Source organism: Ovis aries, chromosome Y, assembly GCF_016772045.2.
Source record: "Ovis aries strain OAR_USU_Benz2616 breed Rambouillet chromosome Y, ARS-UI_Ramb_v3.0, whole genome shotgun sequence".
NCBI lineage: Eukaryota > Metazoa > Chordata > Mammalia > Artiodactyla > Bovidae > Ovis > Ovis aries.
In genome coordinates this window covers 14,009,531-14,030,588 of record NC_082741.1, presented here as the reverse complement: position 1 = coordinate 14,030,588, position 21,058 = coordinate 14,009,531, and the positions used below count along the sequence as shown (strand labels likewise).

The following is a 21,058-nucleotide window of genomic DNA, read 5'->3' as shown; positions in this document are numbered from 1 at the left end:
CTGACAACATTTTTATTTTTAAAAATATTTTATTATTTTTATTTTTATATTATTTATTTATTTATTTTACTTTACAATATTGTATTGGTCTTGCCACACATAAACATGAATCCTCACAACATTGGGTCACACCCAGGCCTGTCAAAGTCTCTGGGGGCCTTGGAGGCTCAGGCATCTCTTTGGCCTTTTCCTGCTAAAGGGAGATAGTACTTGGAAGCACAGGTAGACAGGTGCACATAGAAAGCTACACAAATAGAGAGAACAGGGGGCCTCACTCAGATTGTTGTTGGCCCTAAGCAGTGGTAGGCTAGCAACAGGGATACAACATTGACAAGGAATGACCTAGATAGTTACACACTGAGAAAACAGCTCTCTAACTCAGCTGAGCCTAGAAGTCCTTGTTTTCTGGTCCCCTGAAGGATTGCACAGACAATGGATCAGAATAGCCTGACTGGTACTGTGAAGCTGTCCAAGGTGATGGGAGAATGCAGAACGCAGGTGCATGTCACTCCGCTGTCCAGGGCGAACATTTCCAACCTGTCCGATTCTCTGCAGATCGGTCCCTGTCAGAAGCAAATGCTGAAATTTTGTAATCTTGGAGGCTAAGTCACAGAGTTAGAAGTGCAACCTGACATGATCAATGAGTAAGTGAAAGAAAATAACCAGGACAAAGAAACTTGGGTGGTTACCAAAACTCATGTTTGGTAGAGAAGAAAGCTTGTATTTCTGCATATCTGCAAGTTTTCTGTCAGGGATGTTAGTGTGTACACATCCATGTGTGTACATATATGCACACAAAATTGCCTGACAGTACACTTGAGAATATGAGATATCGGAACTGATCTAGCCAGGTGATGGAAGTTCGATTGCAAAAACGTGAAAGCCATAGGGAAAGGTACATACTCGGACCATCAGAAGCACTGGAGCCAGGGTGCCATTGCCTATTATCTCACTTAAAGAGCAATTCCTAAGTGGGATAACAGTGGTGCACCCAGGACACCTGGCAGAAAGGAGAGGCAGGAAGAAAGGGCCTGGGGGCCACCAGTGAGAGTGCAGAGGATCCAAGACACAGAACAGGCTGCAATCCAAGAAACAGAAGCTGCAGTGGGTGACCCCACAGCTCCTTGGACATGCAGCTACAAAGGCCTTTCCATCCTTCTCGAACACTGGGGATTCTTTCCCTGACCTTACCATGAGCATAAGCAGTACTTGCAATTTATGTGAGGTTTCAGAAATGGACCAGCACGGCAGCATAGGCCCTTGCTACCTGCATAGTCCTCCAGTCTGAAACATCACTCTGTACTATTTGCACAAAGCATATATAGGGGGTCAGAACTATAGGATGCATTGCTTATATTATTCCTGTTGCTGCTCCTGGCCCCACAGGATTGGGTAACTGGGCAGGTTGGTACATGCTCTCACATGGAGAACAGAACCACTTTGAAAGGGCCTTGATAGGATAAATGGGCAATTGTGCATGTCTCCTGCACCAGTGAGTCATGGAACTTAACGGGGTGTTGTCCTTAGTGACTCACTGGCAGGTGTTTGAACAAGGTTCAGGGAGCTTCCTGATGCCAGCAGAGCATACCCCATTTTTCCCTGTGTGAAAAGTGTGGCCAAGCCACTTCCGGCCTGTGCAGGTTCACGTCTGTCCAGTGAGGGAGGGAAGAGTTACCTGACCCCTTCTGTGGTTCAGCAGTGGCCACCCACTGTTGGCTCTCAAGTTTGAGAAAGCACTCTCCAAACCTATGGACTAAAAATGTCTGACCTCCCATTGGTGCAATTCACTCAGGAGGAGAAGGGCTTGCTTTCACGTCAAGGATAAGCTTCTCTATGAGTGCTGGTGTCCATACAGTGGCAAACGGCAACAGCACCACTTAAAGAGTCGGAGACACACAGCCACCAGCCCTGTACACACAAAGAAGGATTGCCCAAAACAGTGCTATGCCAAAAGCAGAGATAAAGAGACACAGAGAGAGCACTGTACTTTAAGGTCCTGGTGTCCCTGAACAATGGAGATCAACATTACAAACAGTGGGGTTTTTCCCTACTCCCCTATCATCTGGCCAGCAACAGCCTCTCTGTCCCATGGAGAAAAGTATCCAGCCACTTGACACCCCTGTATATCCTTTGAATACTCAGGGAGAGTTCCCAATTATTGAAGGTCCTGTGGGACATAGGAGTGTGCTATTCAGATTGAAGAGCAGGAACCCGTGGTTGAAATTTCCAGATCCAGATCAATGATAGTGCCTGAGGTAGTGGCAGATGAAAAACCCACTTGCTCCATGGAGCAGAATCTGGCCATGTGGTGGAGCTGGAGCCCAGGAACTGTCCTCCCAGATGCCCTCCGTTCTAGGGGCATGTCCATAGCAGGCCATCCATTACATTCTCGGCCATTGTCATAGATTTGGTTCAGCTGCCTGTGCCTGGCTCACAACCTAGGGCCCCACCTGTTTGGCTGATGTCTCAGGGCCCGTTCACCCCTTTCTATAGTCTCAGGCCACCCCACATGTACACACCAGCCATAGTCTCCCAACCATGCCGCACACTCCCCACAGCAAAAGTGCTAGTGGGTCCCAAAGGATTACTGCACCCTGGGCCACCATTGCACACCACTTGCTGTGGTGCTATTATGTCCTGTCCCTCCGCATCTGACCCAGCCTGGGGTCATGGCCAGAGCCAAGAGGAGTGTGAGAGGCAGTTAGAGGAATGTGGGAGCATCCTGGGACCCTGGACCTTCTTAGTTGTGATCCCGGATGCTCAGGGGGATGGGGCCCCATGGCCTGTCCTGGTGATGCTGTGCATGGCTGGGATGTTGCAGCCACCAGTGGTCACACCAGGAGAACATGCCACCCTCTTCAAGGTGGAGGCAGGAGAGGATGGCGAGACCCAGTTGGACGCAGTCGTGGCAGGTACCGGATGGGGTTTCCAGCTGCTTGCAGAGGACATTATTGAGGATGTGGAGGTTGTGGCGGATGAGGAGCAGCAACAGGGATCCTCCCAGGAGCTGGAGGAGAAGACAGTGGAGGAGCAGAGCCAGGAAAGGCCTGGAGGCCCGAGTGAGCTTCCAGCGCTAGATGTGCTGCAGGCGTTGGCCACCCCACAAGTGGAACTGAGCTCTGAGCTTGAGAAAAACCTCAGGGCCTATGTTTGGTTCATGTGCAAGAGCCATCACAGGAGAAAGCGTGACTTGGCTCAGAAGAATGCCATCATCCAGGGCATCCCTGACTTCTGGGCCAAAATGGTATCCTTTCTGCTGCTCCTTGGGGTCTGCTGCTCAGGAGGAGGGGGAGGTGCAGAGGCAGGAGCAGGAGGAGGGGTGGAGGAGAGGGCTCAGAATGGGTGCTGGTGGACCCTGAAGGAAGTGTGGTACTGGGCAATTGGCAGGCTCCAAAGGCACAGCTGAATAGAGTCCAAGCAGGGCCACATCTGTAAGTGTTGCAGCCATGACTTTGTGTGTCTACTTCAGGCCTCCATCTGAGGAGGAACAGCTTTTAAGTCAGAAATCACCAGAGACAGTACACCAGAGCAGCCTTAGCTGACAGTTATTGTTGTAAAGGTCAATGATCCCGAAAATAACTGAGATATGGGAGTCACACACACACATACACACACACACACACACACACACAAAATCCCACACAACATACGTACACATACACTAGCCAACACCAACCCCTATACATTCAGACACAGTTTGTCATAATGACTGTAAGTCCTACCATGTAAGTAGTGACATGCCACTACCCAGCATACACAGGTCTGGGAAATAATAGCTATCAGAAACAGCCCCTGCTTGGGGAATGCAGACCACCTCAGATGCAGAACACCACAAGGAACACAGAGCCATGAGCTTGTTTGATGGTATGGCAAGGCCTGAGCACATCAGTAGTGGCTGGGTAAGTGAAAGTGCTCAGCATCCTTGAAGATGCCTGTTCCCATGTCCTTCTTCCACCCCAGACTAGAGCTGATGCTCCTGACTCTTCTTGGCCCAACACGTGGCATAAATGGCTCCTTGACCTCAAGCAGATTATGAACCACCCTCAAGTTTCTGTCATGATCAGCAACCAAGATAAAGACTTTCTTAGCTACATGATCGACTTGAATGTCAGTGAGGGAGACTGAGGACAGGTGGGTATGGGATTTGGTGTGGTGTGGGAGCATCATGTTATCCATGTTCCTACACTGTGAGAGTTTGGAGAGGCTTCATGGAAGCTGTTAATGCCTGCCTGGGAGGCAAGCTGAGGACCCTAGAAGCTTGCACCTTTTCCCTCTACTCTATCATAGCATGTACAGGTGCGAGCCATCCACGGTCATGCAGCAAGCTGATCTTTTCCTTTTGGGACCACCCCTACTTCTTGAAAACAATGATTATTAAGGAGTATTACCTTGACATCACTGGTAAAACATGAGTCGGGGAATGATGATTGTGGGTGTGCAGGGGTATGGATGATTAACCTGTGGGATCCACACTCATCTCCCCTGTCTTTCTGCAGGGTATAGGGGACATCACTCCACTCCAGCCCATTTGTTCTGGGACTTTGAACAGGGAGCACCAGCTGCAGGCTGGACACCAGGAGCCTTAACTTTCTCAACTGGTTGTCAGGCCCCAACTGCCCAGAATCAAACAGGATTGCTGTGGTGGGGTTGCTTTGGTTCTGCATACATTTGATGATTGTTGTCAGAGTCCTTGGCTGCTCACGTGAGGGTTCAGATCCTGGTCAGCCCAGGACTGACCTTGCTCAGCAGCAAGGTGTTGCCAGCAGATCATCAGCGAATATTAGTGGGATGATCCCCTGAAGGACTATCCCAGGAGGGAAGATTCTTCCATGAGAGGTAACTGACAGAAACACATGTGGTGAAGGGGTCTGGAGGTGGGCCATGAAGGGAGAGCCGTGTACTAGTCAGGGCACTGTCCTTTCCCAAATGGGGATGCTCAGTCTCATGCAAGCTGGCTGCAGAGTCTGAATTTGGGCCATGCATGTAGCAAGTGGCCTGCTGAGACTGGGGCTTAGGGATTCAGTGTGTCCGTGAGTGAAGCAAGTCCCCTCAAATCAGTTGTGGTTGCAGAGTGAGAGTCCTAGGTGATACTACTAGAGGCAGGGTGAATTAAGTTTCTTTGTCAGAATCATCCTTCCATGGGTCCTGCCATCCCCTGGCCTCCTGTTGCTCACTGAGTTTGAGATTGCCTGCACCTTACACTCCCACCCCTTACCCTGGGAAGGCCTATCATTGCAAGGGCGTCCTCTCCGGTGTCCCAGTGCACCTGTGTGCTGACTTTGGGATCTTCTGTGGATTTCCACATCCACCACTCGGTGGCTCAGCACAACCACACATGTTGCATTGGAAGAGGCTTCAGGCTACCTTGGGAAAATATGGAAGAGCTCAGGGAGGAGGTGGACAGGAAGCCAGAAGGATAGGACATGGTGCCTACTGACTCCATCTCCGACATTGCAGCGACCAACCGCTCTTAGACTGGGGACGCCTCGTGCTTCCTCTTAGGGTTGCTCAGTACCTCCCTGTCACCTTCATATCTACGTCTTCCTTGGGCCAGACACATGCACACGCACACACACAGACAAACACAGCCAACACAAACACAGGCATATATACAAACACATGGTCTGCACAGGGACACAAACACAAACAGGAAACACAGGCTCCTGAAACACTTGTGTTTCCTGTTTGGGTTTGTTCCCCCATGCTGAGCATGTGTGTGTATACACACATGTGCTTGCTTCAAACATGTTTGTGAGCGTGTGTGTGTGTGTATGTGTGTTTGTGTTAGGCCTAGGGCAGACGCAGCGATGAAGGTGAAAGAAAGGAGGTGCTGAGCAATCATAAGAGGAAGCAGGAGATGTCCCCATTGTAAGGGTGGTTGTTTGCCATATGTCTGCAGTGACCCTGTCCAGGATGTGAATGAGGAAAGGACAGCCAGTGGTAACTCCGGACCATGGCTGCAGAGATCTGTAATTAGACCAAATATAAAAACACACTCACCATTTCTACCTTGTTGCTGTGTGTGTTTGGACCAGGAAGAGGGGGTGCATGGTCTGAGGATTCACCCAGGACAAATCAGATGGGGTGGGTCTTTGAAACCACTGGCTGTGGAGCCCTCAGTCTGTGGACACATGGGCCATTCCATGGAAATGTGGACATGGCTACAGCAGGACTGGGATGTGAGGAGGATAAGGTCCTGCAGAGAAGGGCAGAAGCCCAAAGGAGAAAGAGGCACAGATTGTCTGCTACACTGAAGTCTTGTTCCACACACGTGAGGAGAATCAGGAAGGTCCTGGGCCTGTGCTGCCCAGGATCAGCCCATCAGCCAGCACACTCTTTCCATGGGGGTGGCACACACTCACATTATGGGATGCAAAACACAAGATGAGCTAAGGTAGGCTGTCCATGAAACACCACAGGCATCCTTGGAGAGACAGGGTGTGAATGTGGCATGCCTCCAGGCACTTCCAGCCTCCCTGGCAGTGCAGGTAGGCAAAGAAACTGCAGGGGTAGGTGTCCATATGTGGACAGGATGTGCCTGTGAGGGAGGGAACAGGTAGGAAGCAATAATGGTGGGCTTATTGCATGTCCCAAGGGACCTCTGGAGAGTGGGAGACAGGGTAGCCCCTGGGGTCAATTTGAAGCTTGCTGGTTTTCAGGGTCAGGGTCTAGGCAATAGCAGTCCTGCCAAAGATAACCAGCCCATGGCTCATGCTGAAAGTCCTGACATGAATTCCTTCTCTCCTCTGGGGTCATTCCCTTGGCTGTGGGGTCTAGATGGGCAAAGGTGCATGGCTGCACCTGAGGGAGGATTCTGGCAGTCTTTCTGGAGCAGATTATCTGATTTTTACATAGAGGATCTGCACCAGGTGACACTCAGAGGACCCTGCCTTCCCAGTGACTGTCTTAGATGTCTTTGGGCCCAACCAATGACAGGCTTCATTGGCACTTCAGGTGTGTGGGCAAGCAGGTATAGCTGATTGTATGAAGTCCTACCTGGCCCTAATGACAGCAACTGAAAGGGAGTCTTGGCATTTAGTAAATCAGGGAGGCATGGGTGGTTCAAGCACTCTTGTTGCTGTCACAGAGTTAGAAATGCAATCTGACATGATTGATGAGCAAGTGAAAGAAAATTGCCAAGACAAAGAAAATCAGGTGCTTACCGAAAGTCATGTTCCTGGGGAAGAAAGCTTTTACTTCTGCATATGTGCAAGTTTCCTCTCAGGGACGTTAGTGTGTTCACACATGTGCGTGCAGATGCACCTGCCAGTACGTTTATGAGTATGAGCTGTCAGAACTGACCTAACCAGGTGAAGGAAGTTGAATAGCCAAAACATGAAAGCCATAGGGAAAGCTATGTAGACTCTAGCTAGCAGAAGCACTGAAGCCAGGGTACTTACTGATCCCCGTTATCTCACTGAGTGAGCAAGTTCTGAGTGGAATCACACTGGTACAGGAAGGATGCCTGGCAGAAAGGAGAGGCCGGAGGAAAGTGCCTGGGGGCGACCAGTGAGAGTGCAAAAGATCTGAGACACAGAACAGGCTGTAATCCCAGACACAGAAGCCATGGTGGGTGACCCCACAGTCCCTTGAACACCCAGATACAAGGGCTTTTCCATCCTTCCCATTTGCCAGGCATACTTTCCCTGACCTTACCATGAGCATGAGCAACCCTTGCCTTTTTTGTGTGGTTTCAGTGATGGACCAGAACTGCAGCTACCTGCAATCTTCCATTTTGAATCATCACTCTTTGTACTCTTTGCAGAACACATATATTGGGTATCAGGACTATAGAACGGATGGCTTAGGTTGATCCTCTTACTGCTCCCAGCCCCATAGGCTTGGGTGACAGGGAAGGTTGGAATGTGTTCTCACATGGAGAACAGAATCACTTTGAAAGGGCCTCAATAGGGTAAATTGGCAGCCGTGCATGTTTCTGGCACCAGTGTGTCATGGAACTTAATGGGGAGCTGTCCTTACCATCTCCCTGGCAGGTATTCAAATAATGTTCAGGGAGTTCCCTCAGGCCCCAGGCCATGCCCCATTTCTCCATCTGTGCCAAGTGTGGCCAAGCCACATGAAGCCTTTGCACTATTCATGTCTGTCCAGCGAGGGAGGGAGGGTTGCACAGCACCTTCTGCAGTTCAGCAGTGACCTCCCATTGTTGACTTTCAAGTTTGAGAAAGCACTCTCCAAATGTGTGGACTAACAAAGTCTGATCGCCTGTGGGTGCAACTCATTAAGGAGGAGAAAGGATTGCCTTCTCATGTAAACTTCTCAGATAAACTTCTTGTATGAGCACTGGTGTCCAGAGAGTGGCAGACAGCAACAGCACCACTTAGAGAGATGGAGCCAAACAGATACCAGCCCTTGGTACACACATGGAAGGATTGCCCAAAACAGTGCTATGCCAGAAGCAGAGATGAAGAGACACAGAGCCAGCTCTGTACCCTAAGGCTCTGGTGTCCCTGAACAGTGGAGATCAACTGTAGCAAACAGTGGGGATTTTCGCTTCTCCCCTAGCATCCAAACAACAGGTTCTCTGTCCCATGAAGAAAAGTATCCAGCCACGTGGAGCCCCTGCTTATCCTTTGGATACTCAGGGAGAGTTCTCAGTTATTGAGGGTCCTGAGGGACAGACGAGTGTGCTGTTCAGATTGCGGAACAGGAAACCATCATTGGAATTTCCAGGGCCTGGTCAATGACAGCGCCTGGAGTATCAGCAGATGCAAAACCCACTACCTTCCTGGAGCGGTATATGCCATGCGGGTGCGCTGTAGCCCAGGAACTGTGGAAGATTCCCTACGTTTGAGGTGCGTGTCCAGAAGGGTGCCGCCCACCACGCTCTCGGCCATTGGACTAGATTTGGGCCAGCAGCCTATGCATGGCTCACAGCCTAGGGATCCGCCTATTCAGCGGATTTCCCCAGGGCCCGTTCACATTGTCCTGCGTTCTCTGCCACCCCTTTCTTCAGCCTTAGGCCACCGGATACACACCAGCCCCCACTTCCCTACCATCCCCCTCACTCCCTGCCCCCAAAGAGCTAGTGGGTCCCACAGGATTACTGAAGCCTGACCCACATTTGAACACCACTTGTTGTGCTATTATGTTCCATCCCTTCACATCTGCCCCAGCCTGGGGTCACGACCAGGGCTAAGAGGAGTGTGAAAGGCAGTCAGAGGAATGCAGGAGCATCCTGGGACCCCAGACCTTCCTAGCTGTGAGCCAGGGTTTCAGGGCGCTAGTGTTGGCGGCCTGCCATCCTAATGTTTCCGAGGCGGGGACCTTACAGCCACAAGTTGCCATTCCAGGCAAAAGAGCCACCCTATGCAGGGTGGAGGCAGTGGACAACGGTGAGCCCCTGGTGGATGCAGACATGGTGGGGATTGGGTGGTTGTGCTAGCTGCTTGCAGAAGACGTGGAGGAGGTGGATGTTGTGGCAGATGAGGAGCAGCAATAGGGGTTCTCCCAGGAGCTGAGAAGATGGTGGAGGAGCAGGGCCAGGAAAGGCCCGGGAGCACTACTGAGCTTGCAGGGCAAGATGCACTGCAGGCACTGGCTGCCCTGCAGGTGGAACTGAGCTCTGAGCATAAGAAAAACAGCAGGGCCTACTTCCAGTTCATGTGCAGGAATCATCAGAGGAGGAAGCCTGACTTGGCTTGTGGGAGCGCCATCATCTGGGGCATCCCTTGCTTCTGGGCTATAGCTGTATCCTTTCTGCTGCTCTTTGAAGTCTGCTGCTCAGGAAGAGGAGGAGGTGCAGGAATCTTTTCCCTCCTCCCTATCCTGGAAGGTGCTGTTGCGGAGCCATCCATCGTCCCACTGCAAGTTGATACTTTCAGGACCCCCCTACTTCTTGAACACAGTGACCACTAAGTAGAATTACCTTGACATTGCTTATAAAACATGCTTCCTGGGGTAATGAGTGTGGGTGTGCAAGATTGTGGATTGTCCACCTGGGGGATCCACACCCATCTCCCCTGTCTCTCTGTAGGGTATAGGGCACGTTGTTCCACTCCTGTCCACTGGTTCTGGAAATTTGAACGGGGAGCATCCAGCTGCAGCATGGAAACTAGGAGCCTTAACTTTCTCGGCTGGTTGTCAGGTCACAACTGCTCAGAATCGAACAGGATTGCTGAGGTGTGGTCGCTTTGGGCCTGAACACAGTTAGCAATTCATTTTGGGATTCTTGGCTGCTGGCTCACCTTGCTCGTACTGCCAGCAGATTGTCGGCGAAGATGTGTGGGATGACCCCCTGAAGTAGTACCCTGGGCAGGAATCTTCTTCCGTGAGAGTAACTGACAGAAACATATGTGGAGATGGGGTCTGAAGGTGGGCCCTGAAGGGACAGTCATGTGATACTACAGGGACACTGTCCTTTCCCAAATGGGGATGCTCAGCCTCATGCAAGCTGGCTGTGGAACCTGAATTTGGGTCGTGCATGTAGCAGGTGGCCTCCTGAGACTGTCTATTTGGGGATTTGGTGTGTCCGTGAGTGAAGCAAGTCTCCATCAAATCAGCTGAGGTGGCAGCACCAGAGTCCAGGTGATACTACTAGAGACAGTGTGTATTAAGTATCTTTTTCAGAATCACCCTTCGTGGGTCCTTCCATCCCCTGGCCTCCTGCTGCTCACTGAGTTTGAGACTGCCTGGGCACTTCACTGCCACCCCTTACCCTGGGAAGGCCTATCATTGAAAAGCTGTCCTCTCCGGGTTCCCAGTGCACCTGTGTGCTGACTTTGGGATCTTCTGTGAATTTCCACATTCACGACTCAGCATCTCACAACCACCAAACATGCTGCGCTGGAAGCGGCTTCAGGCTGCCTTGGGAAAACATGGAAGAGTTCATGGAGAAGGTGAACAGGGAACCCCATGGGCAGGACATGGGGACTACTGTCGCCACCTCCGACACTGCTGGACTGGGTCGTCTTCACCTCCTGAAACACCTATGTTCACTGTTTGCATTTGTGTTCCCGTGCTGAGCATGTGTGTGTATACACACGTGCTTATTTATGCTGGTTGTGTATGTGTGTGTGTGTGTGTGTGTGTGTGTGTGTCTGGCCCAGGGCAGAGGCAGAAATGAAGGCAGCAGGAGAGGAGGTGCTGAGCAACCATAAGAGGAGACATGTGGTGACCAGGCTGAAGGTGGTTTGTCGCCGTATCTCTGCATTGATCCTGTCCAGGATGGGAACGAGGAAAGGATGGCCAGTGATAACTCCAGACTGTGGCTCCAGATATCTGCGATTAGACCAGATACAAAACACGCTCATCAGTTCTAACGTGTTGTTGTGTGTGTTTGGACCGTGAAGAGATGTCTCATGGTCTAAGGATTCACACAGAGCAAATCACGTGGGGTGGGGCTTTGAAAGCACTGCCTATTGAGCCCTCAGTGTGTGGGGCCATGGGCTGGCCTGTGGAAATGTTGGACATGGCTATGGCAATACCTGGGATGGTGAGGCTAAGGTCCTGCCAAGATGCGCAGAGACCTGAAGGAGAAAGAGTCATAGATTGCCTGCTGCACTGGAGACTTGTTCCACACACATGTGAATAGGACAGCTGGGAAGGTCCTGGGCCAGCGCTGCCCCAGATCAGCCCAGCAGCCAGCACATGCCCTCCCTGAGGGTGGCACACACTGGCACGATGTGACAAAAAAAAATGAGACTTGCTAAAGTAAACTGTATCTGCAAAACCACAGGCATCCTAGGAGAGACATGCTGTTTAAGTGTGGCATATCTCCAGGCACTTCCAGCTTGCCTCCCTGGCAGTGTCAAAAGGTGAGGAAAGTACAAGTGGGTTTACCTGTGTGACCTTCTGCCAGGATATGCCTGTGAGGGAGGGAACAGAGAAAAGGCAAGGGCGGTGGGTTAACTGCATGTCCTAAGGGACCTCAGGAGAGAGGGAGACAGAGAAGTCCCTGGGGGCAGTACAGGGCTTGCTGGTTTTCAGGGTCCAGAGTCTAGGCAATAGTGGTCCTACCAAAGATATCCCATGGTCCATGCTGAAAGTTCTGACATGAGTTCCTTCTTTTCTTTGGGGTCTTCCCCTGGCTTTGGGGGCCTGAAGGGCAAAGGCGCATGTGTGCACCTGAGGGAGGATTCTGGTAGTTTCCTGGAGCAGAATCTCTGATTGTGCTGTAGGGGATCTGCACCCAGGTGACACTCAGAGGGATGCTGCCTTCCAGGTGACCGTCTTGGATGTCCCTGGGCCCAACCAGGCACTGGCTTCCTTGGCACGGGTGCTGTGTAGGGAAGCAGGGATGTGTGACTGTAGGGAGTCCTACCTGGGCCTAATGAGAGCAGCTGAAAGAGAGCCTTGGCATTTAGCAAATCAGTGAGGCATGGGTGGTTCAAGCCCTCTTGCCCCATTTCAGATAGTAACGCTGCTTTCTGTCCATGGGAGGCATTAGCTCTGGGCCCAGAAACTGCAGGTTTCCCAGGGCATCATCTCTTTGGGGATGCCATGTGCATGGGTAGTGTTAAACAGAAAGGAAGACGTGTAGGGATGCCACCTTACTTTTATGGCCTCAGGTTCCATTCTTTGTATCGGAAGAGACCCTGTATTCATGTGCACCTTCTTCACAACCTTCGACTAGACCCAGACCTATCACAGTCTCTGGGGCCTTTTGGAGGCTCAGGCGTTTCTGGTCTTTTCTTGCTACATGGAGATAGCACATGGGGGCACAGCTTGATTGTGCACACAGAAAGCTATACAGATAGGAAGAACAGGGGGCCTCATTCAGAATGTTGTGGGCTGTAAACGGTGGTAGGCTAGCAAGAGAGGCACAACACTGACAAGAATGACCTAGATAGGTGGACACTGAGAAAGTAGTTTTTCAAGTCAGCTGAGCTCAGAGGTCCTTGTTTTCTGGTCCCCTGAAGGAATGCACAGGCAATGGATTAGGCCAACGTAACTGGTACTGTGAACCTGTCCAAGGTGATGGGAGAATGCAGAAGGCAGGCACATGTTATACAGCTGTTCATGGCAAGAACTTCCAACCCTGCCTGCTGCTCTGCAGGCCAGTCCATGTCAATAGCAAATGCCAAGATTTTGCAACATTTGAGGATAAGTCACAGAGTTAGAAGTGTAACATGACATGATCGATCAGCAAGTGAAAAAAACAACCAAGACAAAGAAATGTGGGTGCTTACCAAAATTCATATTCCTGGAAAAGAAAGCTTGTACTTCTGCATATGGACAAGTCTCCGCTCAGTGATGTTACTGTGTACATGCTCATGTTTGTGCACATTTGTACATAGAAATTTGAGTGCTTACCAAAATTCATGTTCCTGAAAAAGAAAGCTTGTACTTCTACATATGGACTACTTTCCTCTCAGGGATGTTACTGTGTACACGCACATGTTTGTGCCCATGTGCACATAGAAATTTGAGTGCTTAACAAAATTCATGTTCCTGAAAAAGAAAGCCTGTTATTCTGCATCTGGACAAGTTTCCTCTCAGTGATGTTACTGTGTACACGCGCATGTTTGTGCACATGTGCGCATAGAAATTTGAGTGCCTACCAAAATTCATGTTCCTGGAAAAGAAAGCTTATTATTCTGCATATGGACAAGTTTCCTCTCAGCGATGTTACTGTGTACACGCACATGTTTGTGCCCATGTGCGCATAGAAATTTGAGTGCTTAACAAAATTCATGTTCCTGAAAAAGAAAGCTTATACTTCTGCATCTGGACAAGTTTCCTCTCAGCGATGTTACTATGTACACACGCATGTTTTTGTACATGTGCATGTAGAAATTTGAGTGCTTACCAAAATTCATGTTCCTAGAAAAGAAAGCTTGTTATTCTGCATATGGACAAGTTTCCTCTCAGCGATGTTACTGTGTACACCCGCATGTTTGTGCACATGTGCGCATAGAAATTTGAGTGCTTAACAAAATTCATGTTCCTGAAAAAGAAAGCTTATACTTCTGCATCTGGACAAGTTTCCTCTCAGCGATGTTACTATGTACACACGCATGTTTTTGTACATGTGCATGTAGAAATTTGAGTGCTTACCAAAATTCATTTTCCTGAAAAACAAAGCTTGTATTTCTGCATCTGGACAAGTTTCCTCTCAGGGATGTTACTGTGTACACGCACATGTTTGTGCACATGTGCATGTAGAAATTTGAGTGCTTACCAAAATTCATTTTCCTGAAAAACAAAGCTTGTACTTCTGCATCTGGACAAGTTTCCTCTCAGGGATGTTACTGTACAAACGCATGTTTGTGCACAGGTGTGCGTAGAAATTTGAGTACTTACCAAAATTCATGTTCTTGAAAAACAAAGCTTGGACTTCTGCATATGGACTAGTTTCCTCTCAGTGATGTTACTGTGTACAAGCGCATGTGTGTGCACATGTGCACATAGAAATTTGAGTGCTTACCAAAATTCATGTTCCTGGAAAAGAAAGCTTGTACTTCTGCATATGGACTACTTTTCTCTCAGGGATGATACTGTGTACATGCGTACCTTTGTGCATATGTGCACGTAGAAATTTGAGTGCTCACCAAAATTCATGTTCCTGGAAAAGAAAGCTTGTACTTGTGCATATGGACAAGCTTCCTCTCAGCAATGTTACTGTGTGCACTCGCATGTTTGTGCACATGTGCACGAAGATATTTGAGTGCTTACCAAAATTCATGTTCCTGGAAAAGAAAGCTTGTACTTCTGCATCTGGACAAGTTTCCTCTCAGCGATGTTACTATGTACACACGCATGCTTTTGTACATGTGCATGTAGAAATTTGAGTGCTTACCAAAATTCATGTTCCTAGAAAAGAAAGCTTGTTATTCTGCATATGGACAAATTTCCTCTCAGCGATGTTACTGTGTACACCCGCATGTTTGTGCACATGTGCATGTAGAAATTTGAGTGCTTACCAAAATTCATTTTCCTGAAAAACAAAGCTTGTACTTCTGCGTCTGGACAAGTTTCATCTCAGGGGTGTTACTGTGTACACGCACATGTTTGTGCACATGTGCGTGTAGAAACTTGAGTGCTTACCAAAATACATATTCCTGGAAAAGTAAGCTTGTACATATATGCATATGGAAAAGTTTCCTCTCGGCAATGTTACTGTGTACACATGTATGTTTGTGCACATGTGTGCATAGAAATCTCTGCCAGTACACTTGTGAGTATGAGCTATTGCAACTGACCTAGCCAGGTGATGGAAGTTGGGCAGCGAAAACCTGAAGTTCTTAGAGAAAGGCACATAGTCTCTGGTCAGCAGAAGCACTGATGCCAGGGAATCAATCCCGGTTATCTCATTGAGCAAACACATTCTAAGTGGAATCACAGAGGTGCACCTAGGATGTCTGGCATAAAGGAGAGGGAGGAGGAAAGAGCCTGGGGAGTGTGAAGAGGAAAGTCCACTACACCTGCAGCTTATGAAAAGTAGAAAATGCACCTAATGAGCTGGGAGGACAAACTGTACTTAATTAATTGAATTATCTAGCTAAGAGGATTTCCATCCAAACAGCCAAATGTGCTTCCTGGTTTCTTCTTGTTGCCTGTAGTAAAACATGAAGGGAATTTAAAAAAAAAATGTTTAAGATAAAGACTATTAAAACAGGAGACAAAACTTGCTGATTTGGGAATTTTCCAGTCTTTTAAGGTGACAGAAGATGTTAAAGTTAATGACTCTCAAGCAAGATCATATCCAGGGCATTGAGATTAGGTGGTCTAAATATAACATTTTACACCACCTATAGGCCACTTCTTCTTCATATTATTTTTTTTAATATATAAAAAGGTGTTCTAAAGATGAGTGTGACTGTAAAATTCTTTGTTAAGCCTCAGAAAGCTGGAAGGGGATGCCTCATGGCATTATTTAGTCAGGCCAATAGGCTCCAAAGAGTTTAGGGGTGTCACTCAGAGATCATTTCAATCACACAATAAGACTTCTACCAAGGTTCAGGGTGTTATCCCTCAGCTATCGCAGCAGAAAACCAAGACAGAGTAGGCCTTATTATGAAGACATGTGTGACTGTGGCTTTGGAGTAGGGGTTCTTTGCCATGAACATCAGTAAGATTATCAGGAGACACACCAAGTATTTAAGATAACATATTTAAGTTCAGTTCAGACTGAAAGGACCAGCAATAGTACAAAACAAGAGCTCTGGACTTCTACCTTCTACAAGCAGGAAGCAGGCTAGGGAGACTGTTTCATGTAACCAAACACTAGCCACCTTCCATGCAATGCATCATGTCAGAGGGCAGAAATAAAAAATCAGAGACTGAAGCCTAGGAAGTTTCCAGGCCTTAAATACTAATCAAAGGACTGCCCACAAGAACCCATGGGATTTCAGAACTGCTACTATTGACTCCCATCTCCCCTCCCCTTTCTGGAACAGGAGTGTCTATGAAAGTTATCTATGCCTGACCCACCACTGTATGTTGGCTGTGAAAGTGAGCAGATTAACTCATCTCTTTGGTTCACAGATCCTCAGGTCTAGAGGAACTACACTTGTATAATTTGAACTGATGTGTTGGAGAAGACTTGAGAGGCACTTGGACTGCAAGGAGATCAAACTACTCAATCCTAAAGTAAATCTCTCCTGCATATTCATTGGAAGGACTGATGTTGAAGCTGAAGCTCCAATACTTGGGCTACCTGATGCGAATAACTGACTCATTGGAAAAGACCATGATGCGGAAAAAAATGAAGGTAGGAGAAGGGGACAGCAGAGGATGGGGTTGTTGAATAGCATCATCGACTCAATGGACTTGAGTTTGAGCAAGCTCCTGGAGTTGATGGACAGGGAAGCCTGCAGTGCTGAAGTCCCTGGGGTCGCAAAGAATAACATACTACTGAGCAACAGAACACCTGAGAAACTGTACAAGTGGACCCTGATCCATATCTGGACCTGACTTAGATGATAAGGTCCTGAGCTTCAAGGTAATGCTATAACGGATAAATTATTTGAAAGCATTGGCAGGAAAATGCATTTTGGACATACAAGCATGTAAACAATTTGCGGTCATATGTGTACCACGTGGTGTTAAATTATGTCCACAATTCCTTCCTTCTCCCCTTCACATGTGTGCTGGACTTAGTGGCTCACTTCTAATATTAGAATATTGTAGAAACGAACAATGAAGCATCTGAGACTAGGTCATAAAAGGCACTGCAGCCTCCTTGCTCATCCTCTTGGAGCACTCACTCTAGAAGCCAGCTTAGTCTATCTTGAGAACACTCAGGTAGCCCTTTAGAGACGTCCATGTGAAAGAACTGAGGCTTTCTTCAACAGCCAGCAAGGAAACTGGTTTCAACAGCTATGTGAGTAAGCCATCTTGGAAGGAAATCCATCAGCACATTTCACGGCTTCAGAGGATGGCAATCTCATGAGACACTGAGCCAGAACACTCAGCTGAATTACTCCTGGATTCCCAACTTTCAGCAGCAGTATGAAATAATATTGTCTTAAGCTGCTAGTTTGGGGTAATTTATTATACAGCAGTAGTTCATTAATGCACTGCCAACTTTGGGCAATGTCTTCATTCAGGGGTGCCTGTCCATCTAGTCCAATCTAATCCAGAATCTGCTACTTCAGTTTACAAAACACACCCCACCCTTGATCTGACGTCCCTCAGTATCAGATCTAATATCTTTTCACTCACCTGAATATCTTATCAGCATTGCCTTGCCTCAGCAATGATCCTCTCAGTTGAGCCAGAATCCACCCTCACCCTTATGGTCCTCTTAATAAGTTTCCATCCACTGACACCCATTCTGTTATTGTTGTCCATTGCTTTCCAGTCTCCTAGTCTCTCTTTGCAATCCCATGGGCACACCCTGTTACTTAGCTTTAAATCCCAGCTGCATCCCTGCTGGAGTCAGACATAAGCTCAATCTCTCTCCCATATTATAATACCACACTGTAGTACTCTTACCTTGAATAAAGTTTTTCTTACCACCTTTTGTAAGTGTTATGAATAATTTTTTAACATTTCCAACTTCTGATAGTAAGGATTATTCTCAAAGGAATATAGTTTTACACCTTTACTTTTTATACTATATTCATTTGCGGGAACAAATTTCTAGAATTAAAACATTTCATGTTTTTACCATAAACAGAGAAAATATCTTTTAAAATACATTTAAATATCTTCAAACATGTAGTAATCTGAAAAGGATGAATACATAGACATGTCAGTGTATATACACACATACCCTCAGAGCTCCAAGGAAAACTTAATTCTCAGTAAACTATAAATGAAAACATTCTGCCTGAAAATAGTGAAATCTTTGGAATCAACTTGCCAAAAATCATAGAGAATGAAATTTTAATTAAAAAAACATGTATACATAAACATATTTGGGATTGAGACAAAATTGCTAAATAAAGATAGGTCAAGAAAAGAACCTACAAAAGAATAGATACATATCTGCATAACTAAATCACTCTGATATACATCTGAAATTCAACATTGTAAATCAAATATGTTTACAGAAAAACAAATTGTAAGGAAAGCTTCTAAAATACAAGGTTATAAAGAAAAAAAAAATCCTAAAGAGTGTAGAAAGTATATATGAATTGAAACAAAAATAGAAAACAACAAAAATAAAATGTTGGGATAATAAAAGAAGAGCTGCTTCTTGGAAAAAGAAAATCAGAAACATTGATACAACTGTGGCAAATCTAATAAGGGGACAAGGAGGTTAATTCCAATACTAGAAATGAGAAACGAAATGGGATTCTGAAAGGATAATATTCAACTCTGAGTGGAATAACTTTTGTTTCAGGAAAGGTCCAGTCAAGCAAAAACCTGGGGAAAGAAAGGGAAGGAAAGAAAGAGGAAGAGAGACAAGGGAAAAAAGGAAGAAAAGGAAAGGAAGAGAGAAGGAAAGAAAAGGAAATGTCTCAACAAATGTTGTAAACTATCCAATAAAACAATTCTCTTCAAGATCTAAAAACAGAAATGGAAATTTATTAAGCCAGATACTCATTGCTTTTGATCGTACTCAGAAGAAAACCCATTTACACATCACTGTTTAGAAGTTTAGAACTGGCCAACACAATACGATTATTTTAAAAAATAAAAATATGCCATATTATTTTTAAAAAGACAAACAGCAGAAATAATTTTTTAAAAAAATTATTTCTACAAATACTAATTTTACTTACAATGTTTTGGCAACAAAAATAAAATAATAAATTTTACCTGAAAGAACAAGCAAAGCAGACAGGAAAATTCACAAAGGGCAATAAAAAAATAGTAATCTTGACAAATATTCAATATGTTTGTAAAGAAAACAAAGTGTCATTGTGTGAACAAAATATAGAGGTATCAATAGAAAAACAGAGGAAGCTCCCGAAAGAACTCAACTCACTATTAACTAGCTTTTATTTGCAGGCACAAAAACTGACTGAAGTTAATTCTAAGAAGAAAAGCCCTGATGTTATTATATTTTCCTTTTTCTCTCTGTTTTGTTTGTTTTTTTTTTTTTTTTTTTTTTTGGTGGAAATTTAGGCTGGAGAGAGAAGAAGAGGACAGAGACTTAAAGTGCCTTTAAGGAGGAGGAGGAAAGACAGGGGGTTGGAGATTTGATTGTGTTCTTTGAACAGCATTGGTGAAGTTCAAACAAGGGAGGTAGCAAGCCATGCAGGCCTACGGGAAGAGCATTTCCAGAAGAACAGCACTTGCAGTCTTGGGATCGGGAAGAAATGGAATTTGATGGGGGAAAACCAAGGCCAGTGTTGTCAAAAAGAGCACATTAGTGGGGAAAATAGTAGAGTAGAAGGACCGAGAATGGAAGAGAGGAGCAGTCAGGGACCTATTGTAGGAACCTTTTAATTTGGCAATAAATACAACTTGTACTCCTTAGGAGCATACTTCACAGCAACTAACAGCAACAGTGTTGATAATACTAGGCAACAATAAAAACACATAACTAAAACATTTTGTATTTTTACTATAGAAATAGAAGAAAGGCGATAAGAATGCAATAGTCTGCATATTTATTTATACAGAGAGTTTTCACCTGAGAACAGAACACACACACACTCTTTATACAACTAAAAGTGGTTTAAGCTGACACTTAGCAAAGTGCTTTGGCCCAAGTAAACTAACTGGAAAGGCCTAGTAAAATATTTAAAGCACAAATAAATCAATCAAACTTTGAGTAAATAAATACAATTTATTTGAATTTGAATTTACACTCAGAAAATTACCTAAAATGGAGACAATAGATTCACTATAGCTTAATCATCTGTAGTCCTTCCTCTTCAGTTCTGAGAGGGATGATAACGCCTTGGTGATTATCACTTTCCAGCATTTTGTGAAATCTTAGAGGATTAAATAAATTGAGGAGGGGGGAGAGTGGGGAGAGATAAAGAGGAGGAGAAAGAAAGAGGAAACGGAGAGATTTCTCCTGGCATAGGTCTACAGCCAGGATCCCAGCTTCCTTGAATGGTGCACAGAGATTGCTAGGTATCTGTGCCAGAAGTGGAGAAGGGGTGACATTCAACTCCAGAAGGAGACTCAACTCCAAGAACCTACGGAGGCAGCCAAGTGTGCTGATGTTCAGGAACCAATACTTAGAGGGTACCCCCCAGGTCTGTGTAAAAGCCCTTGGAGACCACAAGAAAAAACGTTTCCACAAGTAAAATCACAGATTAGATGGTTGGATAGATTAGAGGAAGGATAACTCTATGACTTGATAATTACTGAAATACATGAGACAAGTCTTGCACATCAGACTGTGTCGAGTAAGACTGAAACTCAATTAGTTTGATACAATGGGAAATTACACATGCAAAGAATTAGCTGTTAAGTGGACTACATTTGTGTCCAAGGCAAGATAAGATACAAAACTAAAATCTTCACATGTTCAACTAGGGTAAGACACATGTAACTGGAAAAGGTAAGGAAAAGTTCTAAAAAGGGTTTAATCATCCTGGACTATTTTTATTCACTACATTTACTATTCTTGGATATCTCCATTGTAGCTTAAGGGTAAGAGAACTCAATTTAGCCCAATTCAAAAACTGAACGGATTCCCTGTGTTTTATCCTTTTCAATTAAAACTATGGGTCCACCACAAATCAAA

The 21,058-nt window shown here is 46.2% G+C and overlaps 2 pseudogenes; both read left to right on the top strand.

Annotated features, from left to right (window-relative positions):
- The first annotated feature begins 2,632 nt into the window (after positions 1-2,632).
- Positions 2,633-4,844, top strand: LOC132659080 (testis-specific Y-encoded protein 1-like; annotated as a pseudogene).
- A 4,262-nt stretch (positions 4,845-9,106) lies between these two features.
- LOC132659081 (testis-specific Y-encoded protein 1-like) overlaps positions 9,107-21,058 on the top strand; it is a 370,693-nt pseudogene continuing 358,741 nt past the window's right edge.